Raw genomic sequence first — 22,206 nt, forward strand, 5'->3', positions numbered from 1 at the left:
CAGGGATGCCCTCAGTCCCCCTTTTTATTCTCACAATGGAGGCTCTGGCGAACGCACTTAGAAAAAATCCTAATTAACAGGGGATCAAAAGGGGATTGCATGAACATAAATTAGCTCTATTCGCAGACGATCTGCTTATGTAAACAGCGAACGTCAGCAACTTCAAAGTCAATATTCACAAATCAGAAATTCTCAATATAACCTTCCCAACCAAGGAAGCATCCCAATTAAAATGCATAACATCACTTCGCTGGAATGAAGACACAATTAATTATCTGGGGATATCCTTGTCGGCTTATCTGGCCCAGCTATTCAACTTAAACTATAAACCTATGCTAGCGTCACTAGAGACAGATTTACAGAAATGGCGACCCCTTATGCTTTCCTGGTTTGGCAAAATTAACATACTAAAAATGGACTCTTGTCCTAAATCCCTATGCATATGCCAAATTCTCCCCTTCTAATTACCCAGATACCAGGGGCGTACCTAAGGGCTCAAGGGCCCGGGTGCAAAAGTTCAGCTCAGGGCCCCCGCCCCTTCCCTTTCTCACCGCGTACCCATACCTAAATCATGCTGCATACAGCAGCAAAACGAATTTCCATACATGAATTAGCCCCATTAACGCGTTTCCTGCACAACATGAAAATTTGTTTGTAGCCCCTTAGGCCACTCTCTCTCACACACACACACACACACACACACCGCTTTTTATTGCGGTACACTGCTTCCATTGATTTGAATGCGATTACTCAGACGTGAGCTCGGAAGCGGTGATTTTTAAGCGCTATCTGTCCTGTATTTGCGTTTTCTAACGCACCTCCCCACGCATCACAATAATGGGGTGCATTAAAACCGCTTTACCATGCGTTCAAAAATCCTGTTCACAATTGAGGTAAAAAACCCACGATTTTAAGCTGTGTTTTCTGAACGCACGTCTTAGAGCAGCCTTAGGCCCCCTGTACACGGGCGGAAATTCCGCTGCCGGATTTCCCGCAGAATTTCCACCCATGGAAAACGCAATCCTATGCAGACGGCCGCTGTTTGTCTGTGTGAGATCACACATGGAAAACAAATCGCGGCATGCTCTATTTCTGTGCGGGGATCGCAGAGCCCCGCACAGAAATGTCACTCACTGGCACCGATCTGCGCATTTGGGACGCCAACTCCCACAGCCTTGAAGTTTGTATGATCTAGAGGCTCAGTCACAGCAAATGTGGACACATATTACCATATGGAACCTTTATGCCTCAATTGCCCCCCATATCACATCTTGTATCCAAGCTAGAGGCGGTACAACAGGGTACTAGAGCCTACATGCTCTCCCATATCATATCTTGTATCCAAGCAACAATCAGCAGTGTACGAGAGCCTCCATGCCTGCCTGTATCACATCTTGTATCCAAGCTGGAGGCAGTACAACAGGGTACTAGAGTCTCCATGTCTGCCCGTATCACATCTTGTATCCAAGCTACAGGCGGTACAACAGGGTACTAGAGCCTCCATGCCCACCTATATCACACCTTGTATCCAAGCTAGAGGCGGTACAACAGGGTATTAGAGCCTCTGTGCCTGCCCGTATCACATCTTGTATCCAAGCTAGAGATGGTATAACAGGGTAGCAGAGCCTCCATGCCCTCCTGTATCACATCTTGTATCCAAGCTGGAGGCGGTACAGCAGGGTACTAGAGCCTCCATGCCCTCTTGTATCACATCTTGTATCCAAGCTAGAGGCGGTACAACAGGGTACTAGAGCCTCCATGCCCTCCTGTATCACATCTTGTATCCAAGCTAGAGGCGGTACAGCAGGGTACTAGAGCCTCCATGCCCACCTGTATCACATCTTGTATCCAAGCTAGAGGCGGTATAGCAGGGTACTATAGTCTCCATGCCCGCCTGTATCACATCTTGTATTATTTTTTTATGATCGCAGGGAGAGAAAACGCATCAATTCTGCCATAGATTTTTGAGGTTTTTTTTTATAGCGTTAATTATGCAGCATACGTGACACACTACATTTTTTCTGAGGATCGGTACGGTTACAACGATACCAAAAGTCTTATATTTTTTTTAGGTTTTTCCACTTTTCCACAATAAAACCCCTTATTTTGGAAATTATTTTTTTTTTCTAAACTCACTGCATTCAAAATCCTATAACTTTTTTATTTTTCCATGGGCAGAGCTCTGTGAGGGCTTATTTTTTGCGAGACGAGCTGTAGTGTTTATTGATACCATTTTGGGGTACATACGGTTTTTTAATCACTTTTATTGCAATTTTTTGTGAGGCAAAATGCTAAAAATTAGCATTTTGCGTCAGTTTTTTAGCGTTTTTTTTAAACGCTTTTTGCCATGCAGGATACAAAGCATGTTTGGTTTATTGTATGGGTCTTTACGGATGTGTTGATACCAAATATGTGGGATTTTTTTTATGCTAATATGAGAAAAAGCATAAGCGTAGGGTTTTTTAAATTTTTTGTACATTCTGAGGCCTTAGTCAGACGGGCGTTTTTAGCCGCGATTTGCGCATGCGCATGCGTCCTGCGATTTTATAAAACCATTGCTTTGCAATGGTAGCGGACACATGAGCGCTTTTTATGCGCTAGTCCGATAAATTATAGAACAGAAATCGCAGATCGCACCTATCTGCGATCTGCGATTCCTGTTCTCTTCTCTATATGCGCTCAATGGGGCCGGCGGCAGCAGCGCCGACCCCATTGAGAACATATAGAAGACAAATCATTCTTCTCTGCCACAGCTGTAACAGCTGTGGCAGAGAAAAACGATGTTTGCCCATTGCATTCAATGGAGCCGGCAATACAACTGGCTCCATTGAAAGCAATGGGCTGCCGGCGGGGCTTTAAAATCCCCGCCTGCTGAATGATCTGCCTCTGATTGGTCACAGCCTGACCAATCAGAGGCAGGTTTCACTCACACACCCATTCATGAATTCATGAATGGGTGAGTGACTGCTGCCTCTCATTGGCTCAGCGGGAGCTGCCCCTGATTGGTCCCACTGAGCCAATGAGAGGCAGCAGTCACTCACCCATTCATGAATTCATGAATGGGTGTGTGAGTGAAACCTGCCTCTGATTGGTCAGGCTGTGACCAATCAGAGGCAGATCATTCAGCAGGTGGGGATTTTAAAGCCCCGCCGGCTGAATAGTGCCAAGAAGCAGTTCAGGAGAACTGACAGCGGCCGCGGCAGAACTCCGGCTGCAGCGGAAAGGTGAGTATACAATTTTTTTTTAATTTTAACACATTTTAGGATGAATTGCAGGGAAGGGCTTATATATTTAAGCCCTTCCCGACAATTCATCCCGGGCTCGCCCGCAGCGCATTGCTTTTAATGGAGCCGGCTGTATTGCCGACTCCATTGAATGCAATGCGCTGGACAGCTCTGGCCCGTTTCTAATAAAACGCGGCTAGGAGCAGATTTTCGGGCGATTTTTCGGCGCCGGTCACGCGATTTGCGCATGCGCATCCGTCATGCGATGCGCAAATCGCACGAAAAAACGCCCGTGTGACTAAGGCCTTATTAGTTTTTTTTTGTTTTACACTATTTGTGTCCCTCTGAGGGACTTTCACCATAGCACTGCAGATCGCTACGATAAGGCATGGCAGGACTTCCCTCCTGCCATGCCTTATCGCTGACTATAGCGATCTTAGGCGCTGGCAATACAGGACGCCGGTATCTGGCATCCTGCTGCCATAACAACCAGCCAGGCTCTGCGATAACATTGCGAGAGCCGGCTGAAGTCACAGAGGGAGCACGCTCCCTCTGTGAACCCTTTCCCTGCTGCGATCTACATAGATCGAGGCAGGGAAGGGGTATACAGCAGAGGGGAGGGGGGGGCGCATCTTCGATGCCCCCCGCTGTTGCAGCGGGAGGCGGGCTACTAGTTACAGCTGACTCCCGCTGCAGGATAGCGAGAGATCTGCTACGATCTCGCGCTATCCCTATGATGTAAGGGTACGTCATTTTGCGGGAAGTACCCCACTTCCATGACGTACCCTTACGTCATGGGGCGGGAAGGGGTTAAATAAACAACTTTTCACACAAAAACAAGTCTTCAAAACAAACATGTCAACAAGAAAAAAAAAAAAAGTTCTGACCCCAGGAATGCACAAAAATAAAGACTAAAAAACTGGTTGCTCATTAGTGCTTAAACCAGGCCAGTAATGAAGCAGTTAATTGCAGGCATTCACTGCTGGTCAGTGAGGTTACAGATGGAGGGTTGTTGGGTGAACTGCATGTAAAGCTGCTCACCTCAGTAACTCAACTAGTTTGGGGGACTTCCAGCAGACAGAGGGGTTCTCCTCCAGGGAGCAGGCAGCACATGGTTAACTACCTGAGCCGGGTGCCGGGTGGGTGCTGTCTGTCAAGGACCTCTGATGTCACACTCGTGGCAAGTCATGTGACAAGCCTGTGGGAGGAGCCATTCGGGACTTTTCTTCAAAAAAGAATGCTTATAGAACCAGAGAGAAGCCTGTTTGTTCCTGCCTGGACGTCTCACTGGTGGCTGCCGACACGCTGCGGGGGGAGAAGTAACCCGAGAGGAGCCACGGCTGCAGTGTTCTCTGCGTGGGTAAGTCAGCCTTGCCTCGCCTCCCCTCCTCTCCCGTCCCCTCCAGCAGCCACACACCCCGGCCGCACCAATCACGCGGCTGCTAGTGTAATGCCGGTCGCCCTGCTCCGCCTTCTATAGAATGCACAAGTGTGCATTTTGAATATGGCGGGGCTTCTGGGCCCCCTGCAGAGCAAGGGCCGGGTCGCAACGGCGACCCCTGCTCCCCCTCATGATACGCCTATGCCAGATACTACTTGTCCCATATCTGTAGAGTCACAACGAAATTTTTCTGTGGTAGCACCAGACTACGGCTCAGTTTCAGAACACTTACACAGAGAAAAGAGATGGGAGGGGTGGGCCTGCCAAACTTTGCCTTTTACCATGGTGCTGCCATATGTAAATGTATCTCATCCATAATTGCCCTTCCATATTATGGATAGAGAGGGAGCGAGACTCCACATCATACAAAGCGCAGGGTATTTTTTGGCTAGCTCGCTGAGCATTCCAACAAATACCCAATTTAACAGCACTCATGAGTAATCTGTTAGATACATGGGATAGACTAGTGACATGCTTAAGTCTGATATCTTGACCTGTCCCTCTCACACCCCGCCGGGCAACCCAGACTTGATGGCATTGTTTGCTGGTTCCACATTACTCTTTAGATTGGAAATTCATCTGCCGCGTATACATGACTCGGTTTTCACAGTCAGATATGAGGTCGCTAGGCAAGCTAATAGGCGGAGAGGGCCTGTTGGCCAGGGCATGGTTTCAGTATTTACAGATACGTACATGCATGCAATATCTCAGTCCTAGTACACAACTCAAGCTCCTTTATCTCAATTTGAAAAATTATGCTTAACACAGACAAAAGAGATCTCTCAGGTATACCATATTTTGCTGGCAGAGAAGACAAGGAAAGACCCATTGGTATTTAAGCAAGGTTGGTAAAAAGAAATAGGTAAAACTTTCACAGAGGAAAAATGGGCCCAAATCTTTATCATGATACACAAAACTTCTAGGTCCAGCAAGTTCCAAGAACTCAACTATAAACTTCTAACCCAATGGTACAGAACTCCATCGCGATTAGCCAAAATGTTCCCTCAGTCCTCAAACATTTGTTGGAGATGCTCCTCAGGTGTAGGCTTCTTCTTACATATATGGTAGTCCTGCCCCTTACTCCTGCCTATGTGGCATGACATAAATAGCCTATACAATGTGGCTTTTAACTCCTCCCTGACCTTCTTCCCAGAAATGTCTATCCTTACACTGCTTCCAGGCTCTCTGGCCAGGACCAAAGCAAGTCCACTCAGATTCTTCTTTCTCCTAGCCATTCGTCAACTTTTCCCTAAGCTATGGAAATCAACATCATCCCCCACACAACTGCTATGGCTAGAAGCATTAGATAATATAATACCTATGAGAGAGATTGGCGCTGATAACGAAAACAAACACGCCAATTTCTATATCACATGGGCAGTTTGGATAATATTCCATTCTTTACCCCACTTGGACGCGTAGTTGGCATTTGATATTGTAACTGCATAACCGTGAAATCTACTTTATTCTCCACTTAATAAAACCATCACTATAAGTAGAATAGGGCCTTTTGGCTGTGGGACATGCCTCTTCCCTCCCCACCTCCTATCTCTCCCTCCTTGTTATCCCTTCCCCATTGACATAGTTAAGGTCTGAGTGCGTTTGGTGAGAGCGCAAACTTAGTTTTCCTATGATTGTTTACATAATTTACAATATAAAAATTAATCAGTTTGAGTTAGAAAAAGGAATTGCATCATTCTGCTGTAAAATATGTTTTGAATGTAAAACCATTTCTCATTGTGTCCTACAGTTCTTTAATATAATGCTTTTGAACCATAAAAGACTGTGCAGTCTAATTAGTCCTCTGTGTTTTGGATTTCCCTGCAAAATTGCGCAATTCATTATGCAATTTTCAGGGGATCAGGTGGGCATTTACACACCGCCATAGACTCCTACAGTGCCTTAGATGTACAAGTGTGGTCAAAAATTGAGTATGTTGCATTGTTCTTTTGTTGTTCTTGCAAAAGCGAAAGTGTGAATGAACCCATTGAAAAGAATGGCTTCCATTCTCTGTACTATGTGTGTACATATTTTCGTGTGAAGCCACACTAAGGCTGTGCAGTTGAACCTAGACAAAGTATCTTACACAGTAGAAGTCAAATACACTGAATGGACACTTTATTAGAGACACATCCCCTTTCATGATTGGAGTTTCCTTGTATGAAATTAGACACATGACTCTGGAGTACAGCTTTAGGCTAGGGCCACATGGCAACTTTGGCCATGACAGTGGTTGCGTGATCAAGCATTGCTGTGTAGCCTTATGTCAGAATGCACAATTCATCGGTCCTTAGCACAGATGGATTATAGTAGCAAACAATCAGTTCAAGAGCCATCGCTAAGAGAAACAGAAGGGCAAGACTGCAGTAGGCCAAAGTACAAAAATTGTATTACTGAGCAGTGGAAAAACATTATCTGGTCAGATGAAGGATTTCTGTTTCCCCGGGCTTTCCTGTCAGATATCAACAGTTTAGGCTAGTTGAGGTGGAGTCATGGTATGGGGAAAATTTTGTTGATACACCCAAGGGCCTCTGATACCTGTGATATTGCTCTCTCTAAGGCCCAATGTCCACAGGTGAGTTTGATTAGTGGAATCTGTGCGGGACACCCGTGAGGACGATCTACAAATCAAGTCGCTCATAGGGAAACATGGGCGTCCGCAAATGAAATAAAGCACGTGGATTTGATCTGCGGAGCTTTTGATCCAGAAAAAAAATTGCAGCGCGCTCCATTTCAGTGTAGATCCGGCACGGGCGGCTTCCATTGAAGGAAAAGCAAGAGATTTAAGAAAAAGAATCTGTACTGCACATGTCTGATGGTGAATTGTGAGGACCATGTACAGTACAGTGAACCCGGAAATAGCGAGGTCTGCGTGGATGCCGCAGCTGGTAAGATACCGGTACGCAAGGCTCAACAGCTGCAGGCACGGGCAGATTCTCTGCGGAGTTCCCTGTGCTGTGTCTGACCCGCCCGTGGACATGAGGCCTCTCTCCTTTTGCTTTTTGGTGGTGATAGTCTTTATCAGTGTTGCTCAAACTCCAGTCCTCATGATTTGTGGATGCCCTATAGAGAGAACACCTATGGCAATTGTATGAGGCACTAACAAGCACCTGTGCAATACTATGTAGATCTGAAAACCTAATCTATCCAAGTTTGAGAAACACTGACCCGGATGTTTAGGGAATTTATGAGTAGTATGAGTATTTGTAATTTATGCAGACTTTTGAAAACACCATGATTGGTACAATTTAATTTTTTTAGTTGCCCTGTGACCCAAGGAATAATACCTTGGGAGAGGAGAAGCTATTAAGTGGATGGTAGATGTAGTTTAGACCACTAATTAATGGGACATATAAGCTACTGGTAATAAGATATTCCTGAAGAACCTGTCAAATGCAAAATAATATTTTTACATACAAGTCGTTACTAGATCTTGCCTTCTGTTCTAGGCTAAAAAAAAATAATATTATTAATGCTTACCTTTCGTCATCTGACAAGGAGTCAGCACATTTAATGTTCACACTGTATCATTGTGCAGATTGCAAAATGCAAAAAAGGTGCATTTCAATGCTCTTTAATTTTTAAGCTGCAGAAAGCTTCTATTCAAGGCTCAGCATACTGTAGTCAAATGTTGGGTAAGTAGATATCACTGGCAGTTTCTAAGGAACATGATGACAAGTCTGCTTATCTAACATAAGAAGGTGCAATATTGCCAATTTAGGTATTTCAAAAGCTTTTTGACATAAAGCCATCAAACAAATTAGAGAATAACATAAAAGATTTTATATGGATGGGGAACTTGTTAATGACAAAATGCCAAACCTTGATTTTAATGTAGCCCTATTCTAATGAAGTGTCTCTGAGTTTACCACTTGACCTGCTCATTTTAAATATTTTAATTAATTGTGATAGAATTTCTGTAACAGCCCATGATTCAATTTTTGCAATTACTAAGTAATGGCACAATCACGGAATGATAGATAACGCCCGTTAAACAATGAAAATGTAAATTTACAAAAAACAAAATATACCAAACTCCATCACCTTATGGCCAAAACTATGTGGACACCTGAATATTACACATATATCAGTTTGTTGGACATCCCATGGGTATTATGGAGTTCGGCCTGCATTGTTCTGGGAAGGCTTTCTACAAGATTATAGAGTGTGTCTATTGGAATTTGTTTCCTTCTAGCCGAAATAGCATTTGTGGCAAGCACTTATGTTGGATGAGAAGGTCAGGTTTTTAATCTGCATTTCAATACATCCAAAAGGTGTTTGATGGGGTTGGGCTTAGTGTTTTTGCAGGCCACTCAAGCACCTCCATACCAGCATGATCAAACCATATTTTCTTGGAGCTCAATTTGTACACAATGGCGCAGTTGGGCTTTCCCTTAAATTCTTTGTGTGCTATGCAATTAGCATTTACCTTTCAGTAGAAATAAAGTCCCTAGCCCAAACTCTGAAAGACAGTTCCATATCATTATCCCTTCACAAAATTTTACAGTAGGCATTATACATCCTGGTACGTAGGTAGTGTTCGCTGGGAATCTGCCAATCCTACATTCATCCATCAGACCAAGAGATAGTAAGCCATGATTCATTACTGCAGAGAACACATTTCCACTGGTCCATAGGCCAGTGGTGACGTGCTTTACAGGTCTCCAGCCGACACTTGACTTTGAGCAAACATAGAAGAACATTTCCAGAAGTTCTTGACATACAGTTCTTGTACTGATGCCACTTCCAGGGTCAGTTTGAAGCTCTGTAGGTAATTTTGAGTGTGGTTGAAGCACCTAAACTCAATTAGCAAAGGTATCTACATACTTTAGACTACATAGCTACTGAAATTAAAGAAAACAATTCAATAATGATGTATACTTTGTATGACACATGTTGTTATGTAGATGTTCTTATGGGATTTTACACAACCTATGGCATGAGGTTATAACATGGCACCTATAGATGTTTATGGAACCATTGTGTATGGTTGGCTGCACTTTCAGCTTATCTAGTATGGTTTCTGAAGTCACACCCATGAGGATTTGCTGATCAATTAGCTAGCTGCAATCTGATAAAGGGCTGTTGACCTGAGACAACCCCAATAGTATAGAACCCGTTTTTCACATTTTCCAGACATTATTACTGTAACACTATTGATTAAACTGCTTCATTGTATTTTTCGACAGTGTATTTACCTTCACTTTTCCTTTGTTTTTTAGTTAAATCTAAATTTCAGTATATGCTTATTATACAATGCTATTTTGCATCCTCTTAAAATCAGATACAACACATTTGTTGAGAGATATCAAAACATTGAAAGTTGTTTAAAAAGCACCTTTTTAATTGCATAATTAGAAATACTTCAAAGAAGTTCAACAAATTAAGCAGAGGGAAAGATCTTATTTGTGGAAAAGACTATCCAAATTAGGCTTGTTTATTTAAATGTCATGGCTCCCATGAGAGGATAAGTTTCCTTCATACAAATATATCCAAGGTCAGTACAAAGCATTCTCAAGTGAATTTTAAACCCGGGGTCAATATACAAAGCCATCCTTTTGTGATTTTTCACAAATGGCGCAATTAAAAGTGGTACAGAAAAAGCTGCCTTTCAACACAAACATTTCATTTTCTTATTTATGAGCTATTTCCCTAGAATTTTCAATTTTAGAAACTGATCCGTATGGCCTGGCTTCACTGAATGAAGCCAATTAGAAAGATAGTTTAGGCTGATGAATCCTGTAAAGCCAGTTTTCTTATTCAGATTATTGACTGTGGCCCAATATAGGGGTTATTTGAGATTGGTGGGAGAAATTGAAATATGACACATTTCTTCTTGACATTCTAAGCACAATTAACAAAGATGCATCTGGAACATCAAGGATGAAACATTTTTCAAATATTTCCTTGAGTTTGTAATATGACGGCTTGCTTGGTGAAATAAATATATATTGTGGTGGCAATGGGTATTGGGAAGTGAGTTATTATAGTAAATAACAATAATAAGAATGCACATTAAAATAGTTGCTTGCTTTCTAGCGTTTAAATGTAACCCCTCACCAGATCCAGCAATGGGCATGGACCATGGATGGCAGACATACCTGCTATTTTTGAACTCATTCATGCTCTTGGTCCTTTAGCCCCGCCTCACTAGCCCCACTTATTATTTTTGTTTCAAATTGTTTAATTATTAATTAATATTTTTCCCCACCCATGTTTGCATACTTACACCTTGCTTTGTGATTCCCTATGGTTTTTTTCCTAGCTGCTCCTCTTTTTCCTTTTTGTACTTCACTTATGGCTCCCCCTGTTTACTGCCCCTTTTTCATATTTCATTCATTGCCTCCCTTTATTATCTTTTCCAGCATACACCTCCAATTTCTACTGCAGTGCTCCTACAGTGCCTTGGACCTTTTCTTGCATTAATTGGATGGACTTCACAACCATTCTTTACAACTCCAGTTCCCAAAGAGTCGGGACGCAATGTAAAATGTAAAGAAAAAAAAATGCAATGAGTTTGAAATCTTATATAACCACATTTTATTCACATTAGAACATAGAATGTGACAGTTTTCCATTTAATTTTAAAAAGATTGACTACCGTATATAGTCGAGTATTAGCCGACCCGAGTATAAGCCAAGTGAATAAGTTTTACCACAAAAAAATGGTAAAACGTATTGACTCGAGTATAAGCCGAGCTATACTAGAGTATATGCTGGGTAAAAAAAACCCCTCCATATTCACCTCCCAGCTGGAGTCTGTGTCCCTGGTGGCGGTGGAGCAAGCTGCTAGAATCCTCCCCGCCGTCCTCTCTGCTTGGCTCTGTCATTCTCTGCCATCAGTGCTCTAATAAGCTGTGAATGATCGAGCGCCGGCTGTGATTGGCTGGTGCTCGATCCAATCACAGTACTTCCTTTCACAGCACTGACGGCGGGGGATTTGAAAGCTGAGCAGGGGGAAAGCTGACAGCAGGGAGAATTCTAAAGCAGCTTGCCGCACCACCACAGGAGACACAGACACCGACTGGGAGGTGAGTATAGAGTTTTGTTTTTTTTAACCCTTCCCTGATTTGAGTATCAGCTGAGGGGGCTTTTGCAGTATAAAAAAAGGTGCTGAAAAACTCAGCTTATACTCGAGTATATATGGTAATTTAGAAATTAATGGCAGCCAATGTCAAAAACGTTTGACCAGGGAAACGTCTACCATTGTGTAGCAGCCCCTCTTCTTTTTATAGCAGTCTGTTAACATTTGGGAAGTGAGGAGTCCAATTGCTGGAGTTTTAGGAGAGGAATTGTCCCTTGTGCGAATTTCTCCAGATTCAGTTAATTTTTTGATCATATTATCTACTGTAGATGGTGGCATAATCAAAGTCTTTACAATTTTATGTTGAGGAATATTTTTCTGAAATTGTTCCACAATTAGAATCCGTTTTTCATAGATTGGTGAAACTCTGGCCATCTTTGCTTCTGAGAAACTCTATAACATGCTCTTTTTATACATAGTCATTTGGCTTATTAGAAAATTGACCCTCCAGGAGTTTTACATTAGCATCACTTACTTTTCCAAATTTTTGTTAAAGGGGTTCTGTCTAGAGATGAGCGAGCGTACTCGGCCATGCCCCTTTTTCGCCCGAGTACCGCGATTTTTGAGTACTTCCGTACTCGGGCGAAAAGATTCGGGGGGGCGCCGTGGGTGAGTGGGGGGTTGCAGCGGGGAGTGGGGGGGAGAGGAAGAGAGAGAGGGCTCCCCCCTGTACCCCGCTGCTACCCACCGCGCCACCACGCCTCCCCCCGCCTCGCGGCGCCCCCCAAATCTTTTCACCCGAGTACTGAAGTACTCGAAAATCGCGGTGCTCGATCGAGTAATTACTCGAAACGAGTACGTTCGCTCATCTCTAGTTCTGTCTTTAAAAAATTTTTTTTAAAAATCTATACTTACCTATTCCCCCCCAGGCAGTCATCTTACCAGATCTTCATCTCACCGATCTTCTCCTGGCTCCTCCAGTCCCCGGGTCACATCACCTCCAGCTACCGAATCCTCTTCTTCCTGTGTTGTAGTATACATTCTCAGCTTTCTGCTTCCTGCAGGTCAGTGTATGCTACGTTACTAGTGATGTAGTGTTCACTGCCTAACTGGGAATGCTGAATCCTCAGCAGCCTGCTTTTGCAAGCAGGCACGGGCTATTGCTGTGACTGCACATGCATGGTGTCTCGCCCCAAGTGTTCATATACTGCGTGCTAAAGCAGGCTGCTGAGGATTCAGCATTTCCTGCTAGGCAGTGAACGCTATGTCACTAGTGAGCGGGTACACTCACCTGCAGGAAGGAGACTGCTGAGAATGTACACTTTGTCCATGGAAGAAGAGGATCAAGCCAGCCAGAGGTGTGGTGACCCGGGGGATTGCAGGAGCCAGGAGAAGATTAGCAGGGAGAAGATGTAGTAAGAAGACTGCCTGGTAAGGAATAGCTAAGTATAGAATTTTTTTTTTGTAATGACAAAACTCCTTTAACTCTGTTCCAACTTTTTTGAGATGTGTCGCTGCCATCAATTTCTAAATTAGTTAATTATTTAAAATGAAATGAAAAAATGTCTGACTTTCACCTTCTGATATGTGTTCTATGTTCTACTGTGAACAGAATACGGTTGCATGACATTTCCAAATCATTGCATTCTTTTTGTCTTAACATTTAGGCCTCCTCACACTGGCATTTTTTTCCAGCATTTAGCGCTGCGTTTTCATTTCAATGGGGCTGCTCCCACAAGCATTAAAATGCAGCGCTTTTAAAGCCATAATTTAGCAGCAATGTACTTTCTATTTTTGTGCGTTTCAGCATTTTAAAACGCTGTGCATCCCCATTGAAATGAATGGACAGGATTTTCAACGCTGCCGAAAACGTGACACAACTTGGTACCACGTTTTTGACAGCGGTAAACGAGGTACCAAGTTGTGCCAAAGTGTCTCCCTGTGTTTTTAGCTCAGAACGCTGTTGCAAGGGCTTGTCAACACTGCTGAAAACGCAGTAAGCTCAGCGTTTAAAAATGCGTTGTTTTTGCAAGCGCCTATGTGAGGGAGGCCTAATTTACATTTTACACTGTCCCAGCTTTTTGGGAATTGGGGTTGTAGGTTCTCCTATTTTTCTTATTTAAAGTCTGTTTCTGACCTTAGATATCTATGTGTTTTACTCCAGTTAAGGTGTTTACTATGACTTGAACATACTATTGGATTATATGGCACTATATTTGTACATCCTATGTGGGTATAATGTATTATATCTCCTTCCTATGTTTTGTTCTTGTTTTTCCCCTGTGGAGATCAATAAAGGGCTTTTTGTGTGAAACTTTGACTATTTTGCATCCATTGTTCCCAATGTGTGCTTGCCATTTTTTCACTTTGTCGATTACATAGAGCCCTAGACAGTGTGGCCCAGCTGTTGCACCATTTGTTTGCACACATTATCTGGGGTAGTGCTACCAATTTCTTTGCTTCTCAAATTAGCAGCACTGTCAGAGAACACACAGTATATACCCTGTGACTTCACATAACCAATGAATACTATCTTTTCAACTCCATGTAAAACACTTTGAGGTCTGTTTAGTGGATGTAAATTAAACCGCTACAAGAGTAGAATAACAGTTCACTGAAAAAGGATCAAGGTCATACAAAAATCACTGAAAACGGCCATACTTACTGATATAAAGATACAAGGGCAGGTACAAACACCAGTTCCCAGCAGCATGCAGAAAGGCAAAATGCCATATAGATGAGGTAGCAGAGATGCAAAATACTAATGAACAACCACTTTTACACCTACTATTCATTAGATGGAGGACTGCTTACTATTGTACTTGCACATAGCTAAGGCTTGTATATGGTTCCAGTCACACAGATACATATAGTGCACCATACGAGCTTGCAGTCTATTAGTACTCCCATATCATTAGATCACTCGATCACTCGAATGACATTACTGAATTTCTGTGATTGGTTCATCGAGCGCAGTCTCTGATTGCTTGCTTGCTGGAGGCAGGGCATTCAAAGTCCCAAGAAAATAATCCTCTGTCAGCACTGAGGACTACACTGCAGCCTCCCACAGCGCCGGGGAGACCAGCTCGGGAGACCAAGACGCTAGCGGCTAGGTGAGTATAAGACACCCCTGAAAATAAGACACTGTGCCTCTTTTGGGGTAAAAATTTATATAAGACAGTGTCTTATTTCTGGGGAAACACGGTAGTTGATATTTTGGCCAAAATTCAGAACCTTGCAACCTTAAAGCCAGCTGCACATGACCGGGTTGTATTCTGTGTGCGGTATCTGGCGCCGGAATCCAACCCTGTGCAGGGCCAGTGATCCCACGTACCTGTCAGTTATCTTCTTTATCTGTACTGTGGATGGTCCAGATTGAGAGCCATCAGACATGTGTAATACAGATTTTCTCAGCGATGACGCGGGTCCCACGACCTTTATGCAATGTTACTTGTGGAAGGGCTGCTGGTCGGACGGCTTCCATTGACTTCAATGGAAGCTGTCCACGCAGACACTGCACAAAAATAGAGTATAGTGCGATTTTACCTCCACAAACGGAAAATCGCAATTGGTTCCCGCTCATTTGCAGGAAAAAGCGCTTTTCCATAGCATGCTGTGGGCGGTATTTGCCGCGGAATCTGGGGGCGGATGCCTGCCCAGATTCCACAATGCAAATATGCCCATGTGCAGGCAGCCTAAAAAGTAACAATTTAAAAAAATCTTACTGAAATAATAGTCCAAACTAAAAAATAAATGAAATAAACCTCTTCTTTAAAATAAAAAGATTTTATTTAGTAAAAAATGTAAGCTATAAAAAAACCCCATACAATTGTAATGGCCTGTAGAACAACGGTAATAATAGTATTTGTACTACATGGTTGTAGACTGTGGCTTAAACCAAGCAATCTGTCAGGCTTTTGGCCAGTTTGGGAGTCTCCGGACCCGGACAGTTGCCCTAACCGCTGATCTTATAATCCACTACTACTTCAGCCTGTGTGAAGAGCAATGGAGAGCCAAAGGGGGTTGCTCTGGCAATATGTAGGGATAGGAGGAGGATCTGTGGTTCTCTTCCTATCATGCTGTAGGATAGCTTCAGATGACCAAGCGGGGAGAGTTAACATGAACTTTGTTATTACTCCCCTTATGAATCAGACCACTTACTTGCTCCTTGTTTGCCACATATGGAATTGATTGTCCAGAAAAGGAATGAGAAAATTAGCATTTGCTAATCTATTCATTCTTCTGGACCTAACTAGATTGTTTATTGACCCAATGCCCCAGATATGTAATGCTGCATAGCAAGACCACAGCATCTAAGTGGTTTTGCATAATAAATTGAGACAGAAAAAGAAAAAAAAAAACACAAAATTGGTATTGTCACATCTGTAATGTCATGTACTATAACATTAATATATTATTATCCTGAACGCTGTATGCCGTAAAAGAAAAAACTAAAAAATAATGCCAGAATAGCTTGTGTTCATCTTCACTCAGAAAAACATGAATGAAAAGGTAATCAAAATGTTGTATGTTCCCCAAATGGTACAAATGAAAGCTACAAATTATCTTGCAAAAAAACAAACTCTCATACAGCTACATTGATGAAAAAATAAAAATGCTATGGGTATTGTAATGCAGCAATGCATAAAGTCATTTTGTAAACTGCTATTGTACAAAAGCAGCACAACGTAACAAAGACTATATAAATTTGGTATTGTCATAATCATACCAAGCTGTAGAATAACGTTAACATAATAGTTATACTGCATGGTGAATGCCGTAAAAATAATTCCCTAAAAATGATGGTGAAATTATTGTTAAGAAATGTTAAAAGTTAAAGGGGTTTTTATTATTAAAAACAACTATACTCACTTATTCCTCTCCAGGCAGACTCCTTACCGCATCTTCTCCTTGCTAATCTTCTCCAGTCCCCCGGGTCAGCTCACTGCAAGTCGTGTGGATCCTCTTCATCTTGTTATGAAGTGTGAACTCCTCGCATTCTTCTTCCTGCAAGTCAATGAAAGACAGGTTCACTGGCTGGGAAGGAAAGCTGATCTATGGACTGATTGACTGACTTGCCACTAATTATCTAACTTCCCAGTGTTGTACAAACTTGGAATTCGGCGCAACCATTCTTTAGGTCCTAATTAGGAAAAGTAAAGGGGTCATAACTTGATTATTCAATTTTAAGTGCAAAAGTAAGTGATTCCCTATGTAATGTCCCTTATCTAATTCTCTAACTTCCCGGTGTCGTACAAACTTGATATTTGGCATAACCTTTGTTAAGGTGCTAAATAGGAAAAGTAAAGGGGTCACAACTTGATTATTCAATTCTAAGTGCAAAAGTAGGTGACCCCCTACCTAATGTACCTGATCTACCGCCTATGTAATGTACCTATCTAATTCTTTAGCTTCCCGGTGTCATACAAACTTGAAATTTCTCACGGCCATTATTTAGGTCCTACATAGGAAAAGTAAAGGGGTCACAACTTGATTATTCAATTCTAAGTGCAAAAGTAAGTGATCCCCTATGTAATGTAACTAATGACACACATCTGAACGGCAGAAACATGAATTTGTCATGACCATTCTTTAGGTCATAAATAGGAAAAGTAAAGGGGTTGAACTTGATTATTCAATTCTAAGTGCAAAAGTAAGGGACCCCTTATGTAATGTAACTAATTACACACATCTGAACAGCAGAAACATGAATTTGGCATGACCATTCTTTAGGTCATAAATAGGAAAAGTAAAGGAGTCGAACTTGATTATTCAATTCTAAGGGCAAATAATAATCTATCTGTATAGCGCCAACTTATTCCACAGCGCTTAGTAAGTGACCCCCTACGCAATGTACCTATTCCAATTCTCTAACTTCCCGGTGTTGTACAAACCTGAAATTTGGCACGGCCATTCTTTAGGACATAAATAGAAATAATATAGGGGTTACAACTTGCTTATTCAATGCTAAGGGCAAAAGTAAGTGACCCCCTATGTAATGTATTTAATCTAATTCTCTAACTTCCTGGTGTCGTACAAACTTGAAATTTGGCACGACCATTCTTTAGGTCCCACATAGGAAAATAAAGAGTCACAACTTGATTATTGAATTCTGAGTGCAAAAGTAAGTGACCCCCTATGTAATGTAACTAATAACACACATCTGTACACATCTGTAACATTGTTTAGGTCCTAAATTGGAAAAGTAAAGTGGTCAAACTTTGATTATTCAATTCTAAGTACAAAAGTAAGTGACCCCCTTTGTAATGTATCCAATCTACCCCATATTTAATGAACCTAATCTAATTCTCTAACTTCCCAGTGTCATACAAACTCCAAATTTGGCACTACCATTCTTTAGGTCCTAAATAGGCAAAATTAGGGTTTTGCAACTTGATTATTTAATTCTAAATGCAAAAAGTAAGTGATCCCCTATGTAATGTATCTAATCTAATTCTCTAACTTTCTGGTGTCGCATAAGCCTGAATTTGGCAAGACATTTGTTTAGGTCCTAAATAGGAAAAGTAAAGGGGTCAAAACCTGATTATTCAATTCTAAGTGCGAAAGTAAGTGACCCCCTATCTAATGTAACTAATAGCACACATCTTGACCACACAAACCTGTATGTAAAGTACATAAGGAATCAGCCATGAACTGCAGGCATGGAGCATGCCTTTAAAGCTAAGAAGAGGCTGCAACCTCCAGTCTGAGCATAATTTAAATAAAAAGGGGTGTTACCTTTAAGGGTGAAAAGTGAGGAGAGTGGGAGGGGTGGTACATTCTGCAGAGGAACATCAGTACATGCAGTCGGAGGAGAATATAATGCTCCTCTACGTGTATACATATTTTATTCCACAGCTCCTCTGAAGTAACCATGACTTCATAAAATTTTCCATGCGAACAACTGGTAAACACTTGTACCAAATTAACTCAGGTGAAGCCAGGTATAACAGCTAGTATATACATATAGCTAGGTATGGGAACACATATACATATATACAGTCAAGTGGGGTAGTATATATATGCCTTGTTATGCCTTTAGAAAAGTTAGTCTGCAGCTTTTCCTTCTGGATGGTCACAGCTCACCAGCATTCCACTGCTGCTGCTTCAGGGAATTCCCCCCAATCTATACACCAATAAGGTAAATGAAAAATACTATCCTGTATGAATATATATCCTTTTAGTTTCAGCTACAGTGCTATGACAGTCTGCGCTGTATGAGCTGTACTCAGCTGACAGACTCCAACAGATGACAGCTCCAGGCGCATGCAGGGTGAGCTGCAGGCAGAGAAGACCAAGCATATCTGGCTGGATGGAGAGGATTTCTGCTACATAGCTTACATTCTACACATGAAGATTTTGGTGCAGAGAAGCGGTCTCATGAAGGATTTTTAGATGCGCAAAATACTCGGACCTTCAAAAGATAGCACATGTGCGGCTACAATCCCTGCATCTAAGGTCCATGCTGCATGAAAAGATAGGACCTGATCTATCTTTGGTGCGAGCTGTGCAGAACTTTCTATTGAATCCTATGGGAACAGGAGTCTATGGAAACTACTGCGCAGGAAAAGAAGATTACAAATCCTATTAGGAGGCTTTCTGCTGACCGAAGGTATTTCCACCTGCTTACAGCAGAACTTTTAAAATGTGCTTCCCAGAAACACATTTTAAATGTCCTACTGTAAACTCCTGCTAGTCCCCTTGGGGATAAGGCGAAGCCCCGAGGGTTCCTTACTCCCTGTGGGGACTGACAGGAATTTACAGGTGAACATTTAAAAGGTGGTTCTATGCAACACATTTTAAAAGTCCTGCTGTAAGCAGCTGGGAATTTCTCCAGTCCTGCTGCTGGGCAATTCCCCAGCAGCGAGGGTAGTAGGGGACTCCCTCCACCTCTCTTTCCAAGGGATTTCCCTATAGCGAGGAGAGGAGGGGCAGGGTTACAGGGCTTCCCTGAGAGCATGGAAGAAGGTGGGGCTAGAGAGATCTGCCGTCTAGTCCCCGTTCATTTAGCCCCACCCCCTGTCTCTTTGCTATGGGGAATCCCTGTGAGAAGCCAAATAGCCCCACCCACTCTCTATGCCCTATGGGGATATCCCTCGGGGATCCCAGAAGCAGAGAGATAATTTCCCCATAGCAGGGAGAGAGAGCAGGGCTATGGGTTAACCCTTTCCAAGCCACTGTCTGACATCTTAAGACATTCTGATTGAAGGCTGTACAGCTCTGATGTCGGAAGACGTCCAGTAGGGTATTCTTACTGTATATTACTGGCCTCTCTGTTGTTGGGGGCCTCTTCAGCATGTCCCATACCGAAGTCTAGCCAGCAGATGGTGACATTGTGTAATGGCAGAAAGAGAAAGCCCCCTAGAAAAACCTGAATCCAAAATTAGATTGCAAAGGGTTAATCCCCCCTAGGCCCGCTCTCTCTCTCCCTGCTATGAATTAATCCCACATAGCCCCATTCTCTCTCCCTGCTATGGTGAAATCTCTCTGGACTGCTTCACACTGACAAGAGCGATATCAGGCTGTAATTCATGGCCAGATATCACCCTGCCCAGCCTGCTGAAAACCCCTGGAGGTGGGGCGTTTTCACATGGAAACAGCCTTGCATCCCTGTGGGGGTTCTCTTCATCGCTTCTACGGCTGTCTCGGCTGCAGCAGGGGTTTGCGATGCCCTTCCACTGTTTTCAATGGGGCTGGCGCTGCTGCCACCGGCCCCATTTAAAACAAGTGGAAACCCCTTGATGCAACAGCCTTGCATTCCTGCGGGGCTCAAGGAATCCCCTGCTGCAGCTCTCACTTCTCCTGGAGCAGCTGTGCTTGTAAAAATGTCTGTCCGGAAAAGATAGTGCCTATGGTGCACATTGTGGTCTTCCATTTTTACACTGGCCAGAAAAGATAGTTCTGGACCTTTCTTTTCGGCCGGAATATGCCAGCAGGTCCCATAGACCCCTATGGGAGCTCATGAGAGCTGCCAGGAAAGGGAGGTGGGAGGGAGTTTAGCAGCAGCTCTGCTAAATTCTCTACCCCTTCTCTGCCCCTTGCCAGCTGTTGGCAAAGGGAGTGGGTGGGACAGGGCGGGATATTAGCACACTAGCTACCGCTTCGTTCCATCACCCTCCCAATGCCGACAGCCGTCAAGGGGCGGAGAGGGGGTGGGAAGGGGGAAGGAGTTTAGCAGAGCTAAAGCACCCAGCCGTCCTAAGAGGCACACAAACGTGGCAGTCGACCGAAAATCGCAGTCGCTTTGTGAAGGAGCCTTTATATGTGAGAACTTGCTTTTCTATATCTGTTTAATTTTTTAAATCTTCATTTTGTATTACTTTTGGTTGACTTTTTGGGCACTTTGGAATCAATTACCAATTTTCCATAGAGTTTTTGTTTAAAGTTATAACATTTTCAACATACAATTAACATTGCATGTTGAGGGACACTTGTGAAATGTGTAAATCCATCTGCAATCCTATTCATTGTGGATTACTTCAGAAAAGCTGCTGTTTTTCATCCATTTATAAAAAAAAAACCCTTTGAAGAGCTGTTTGTAGTATTTGTAAAATGCTCATGCTTCCATATGAACCCTTGCATCTGAATATATTGTATATGGATATGCATTTTAAGGCTGAAATGTATGTTCCCCGCAGTTTCGGGACAACGAGAAATCTTTGCAATTGCTGCCACAATACTATATTTAGAATATTTAATTAGTCATATTGTGTTCTTGAGATAGATCACTTGTGTTTAATTTATGTGATATTGATCTATTCAATGAGCTATTGAAATGTAGCAAAAAAAAAGTCATGGAACAAATCCTGTTAGATTGTCAGAAAATTATCCTCCCTTTCCACAAACGATATTAACATTATACATGTACACACAAATATGTATGTTCCATTGTTTATTGATGCAGAACACAAATCATATAGCAATCCGCACATTCTCATTCCATTTAACACAATGAACATTACACATTACAGTGCTTAAAGCACTCAAAAGCCTCAAAATGTTGGTTTGCAGCAACACAACAATAACAGTGGAAAAAAGACTTGTTGTTAGAAGTGGAAAATATCTATTTTTTTATGCTAACCAAGTTTACAGATGGAGGCAATTAGTAAATGGCACCATGTGTTTCCTACTAATGGGCGCTTAAAATGTTCTCCTATTTTAGCCTAAAAAGCTTTTAAGCTAACAGTAGGGTCCACTCCAAGACCATGACAAGAGTGCAAGGATTTCAGCCACTTTAAAGGAACACAGGTTGTTAGCAGATTAGGATGCTTTGTAGCACTTAATCCCTGCATGTGCAAATAAACCAATATTAAAACCACTGGAATGTGTGAACAGCACTAATACCCAAAACAACCTGCTCTCCTAGACACAGCAGCCTTTTACACGGCGGTGGTAAACAGCTGACATACGACTCTCGTTACAGTCTAAGGGCTCACTTACACCATCGTATACTGCCCATGAGCACATGTATATTTGCGTATGCATGAGTGCAGCATTTTTGCAGGACAAATGTAACT

General features: G+C 42.5%; 1 protein-coding gene across 1 annotated transcript in view; it reads right to left on the reverse strand.

Moving 5' to 3' along the window:
• Nucleotides 1-22,206, reverse strand: part of ARX (aristaless related homeobox) — a 68,619-nt gene that overhangs the window by 38,102 nt on the left and 8,311 nt on the right. Inside the window, exon 2 of the mRNA XM_066599860.1 lies at nt 16,562-16,696. The gene's annotated coding sequence lies outside the window, so the exon portion shown is untranslated. The remainder of the gene's footprint in view (nt 1-16,561; nt 16,697-22,206) is intronic.

Source organism: Eleutherodactylus coqui, chromosome 4, assembly GCF_035609145.1.
Source record: "Eleutherodactylus coqui strain aEleCoq1 chromosome 4, aEleCoq1.hap1, whole genome shotgun sequence".
Taxonomy (NCBI): Eukaryota; Metazoa; Chordata; class Amphibia; order Anura; family Eleutherodactylidae; genus Eleutherodactylus; species Eleutherodactylus coqui.